General features: G+C 47.8%; 1 protein-coding gene across 1 annotated transcript in view; it reads right to left on the bottom strand.

The window, feature by feature from the left end:
• LOC117747915 (atrial natriuretic peptide receptor 1-like) overlaps window positions 1-2,500 on the bottom strand; it is a 29,890-nt gene that overhangs the window by 4,915 nt on the left and 22,475 nt on the right. The gene's annotated exons all lie outside the window — the stretch shown is intronic.

The following is a 2,500-nucleotide window of genomic DNA, read 5'->3' as shown; positions in this document are numbered from 1 at the left end:
GAATGCAGCTTTAACACATGAAGCATAGACTTCTATACAACCAGAGGAGTCGCCCCCTGGTGGTCAGTAGAGAGAATGCAGCTTTTTGAAGCATAGGAGTCGCCCCCTGGTGGTCAGTAGAGAGAATGCAGCTTTAACACATGAAGCAGCTTTAACACATGAAGCATAGACTTCTATACAACCAGAGGAGTCGCCCCCTGGTGGTCAGGAGAGAGAATGCAGCTTTAACACATGAAGCATAGACTTCTATACAACCAGAGGAGTCGCCCCCTGGTGGTCAGGAGAGAGAATGCAGCTTTAACACATGAAGCATAGACTTCTATACAACCAGAGGAGTCGCCCCCTGGTGGTCAGTAGAGAGAATGCAGCTTTAACACATGAAGCATAGACTTCTATACAACCAGAGGAGTCGCCCCTGGTGGTCAGTAGAGAGAATGCAGCTTTAACACATGAAGCATAGACTTCTATACAACCAGAGGAGTCGCCCCCTGGTGGTCAGGAGAGAGAATGCAGCTTTAACACATGAAGCATAGACTTCTATACAACCAGAGGAGTCGCCCCCTGGTGGTCAGGAGAGAGAATGCAGCTTTAACACATGAAGCATAGACTTCTATACAACCAGAGGAGTCGCCCCCTGGTGGTCAGTAGAGAGAATGCAGCTTTAACACATGAAGCATAGACTTCTATACAACCAGAGGAGTCGCCCCCTGGTGGTCAGTAGAGAGAATGCAGCTTTAACACATGAAGCATAGACTTCTATACAACCAGAGGAGTCGCCCCCTGGTGGTCAGTAGAGAGAATGCAGCTTTTTGAAGCATAGGAGTCGCCCCCTGGTGGTCAGTAGAGAGAATGCAGCTTTAACACATGAAGCAGCTTTAACACATGAAGCATAGACTTCTATACAACCAGAGGAGTCGCCCCCTGGTGGTCTGGAGAGAGAATGCAGCTTTAACACATGAAGCATAGACTTCTATACAACCAGAGGAGTCGCCCCCTGGTGGTCAGGAGAGAGAATGCAGCTTTAACACATGAAGCATAGACTTCTATACAACCAGAGGAGTCGCCCCCTGGTGGTCAGTAGAGAGAATGCAGCTTTAACACATGAAGCATAGACTTCTATACAACCAGAGGAGTCGCCCCCTGGTGGTCAGTAGAGAGAATGCAGCTTTTTGAAGCATAGGAGTCGCCCCCTGGTGGTCAGTAGAGAGAATGCAGCTTTAACACATGAAGCAGCTTTAACACATGAAGCATAGACTTCTATACAACCAGAGGAGTCGCCCCCTGGTGGTCAGGAGAGAGAATGCAGCTTTAACACATGAAGCATAGACTTCTATACAACCAGAGGAGTCGCCCCCTGGTGGTCAGGAGAGAGAATGCAGCTTTAACACATGAAGCATAGACTTCTATACAACCAGAGGAGTCGCCCCCTGGTGGTCAGTAGAGAGAATGCAGCTTTAACACATGAAGCATAGACTTCTATACAACCAGAGGAGTCGCCCCCTGGTGGTCAGTAGAGAGAATGCAGCTTTAACACATGAAGCATAGACTTCTATACAACCAGAGGAGTCGCCCCCTGGTGGTCAGGAGAGAGAATGCAGCTTTAACACATGAAGCATAGACTTCTATACAACCAGAGGAGTCAACCCTGGTGGTCAGTAGAGAGAATGCAGCTTTAACACATGAAGCAGCTTTAACACATGAAGCATAGACTTCTATACAACCAGAGGAGTCGCCCCCTGGTGGTCAGGAGAGAGAATGCAGCTTTAACACATGAAGCATAGACTTCTATACAACCAGAGGAGTCAACCCTGGTGGTCAGTAGAGAGAATGCAGCTTTAACACATGAAGCATAGACTTCTATACAACCAGAGGTCGCCCCCTGGTGGTCAGGAGAGAGAATGCAGCTTTAACACATGAAGCATAGACTTCTATACAACCAGAGGAGTCGCCCCCTGGTGGTCAGGAAAGAGAATGCAGCTTTAACACATGAAGCATAGACTTCTATACAACCAGAGGAGTCAACCCTGGTGGTCAGTAGAGATAATGCAGCTTTAACACATGAAGCATAGACTTCTATACAACCAGAGGTCGCCCCCTGGTGGTCAGGAGAGAGAATGCAGCTTTAACACATGAAGCATAGACTTCTATACAACCAGAGGAGTCAACCCTGGTGGTCAGTAGAGATAATGCAGCTTTAACACATGAAGCATAGACTTCTATACAACCAGAGGTCGCCCCCTGGTGGTCAGGAGAGAGAATGCAGCTTTAACACATGAAGCATAGACTTCTATACAACCAGAGGAGTCGCCCCCTGGTGGTCAGGAGAGAGAATGCAGCTTTAACACATGAAGCATAGACTTCTATACAACCAGAGGAGTCAACCCTGGTGGTCAGTAGAGAGAATGCAGCTTTAACACATGAAGCATAGACTTCTATACAACCAGAGGTCGCCCCCTGGTGGTCAGGAGAGAGAATGCAGCTTTAACACATGAAGCATAGA

The sequence above is a fragment of the Cyclopterus lumpus genome, chromosome 18, assembly GCF_009769545.1.
Source record: "Cyclopterus lumpus isolate fCycLum1 chromosome 18, fCycLum1.pri, whole genome shotgun sequence".
Classification (NCBI taxonomy): Eukaryota; Metazoa; Chordata; class Actinopteri; order Perciformes; family Cyclopteridae; genus Cyclopterus; species Cyclopterus lumpus.
The sequence above is the reverse complement of the archived record's forward strand: the minus strand, read 5'-3'. Positions and strand labels throughout refer to the sequence as shown.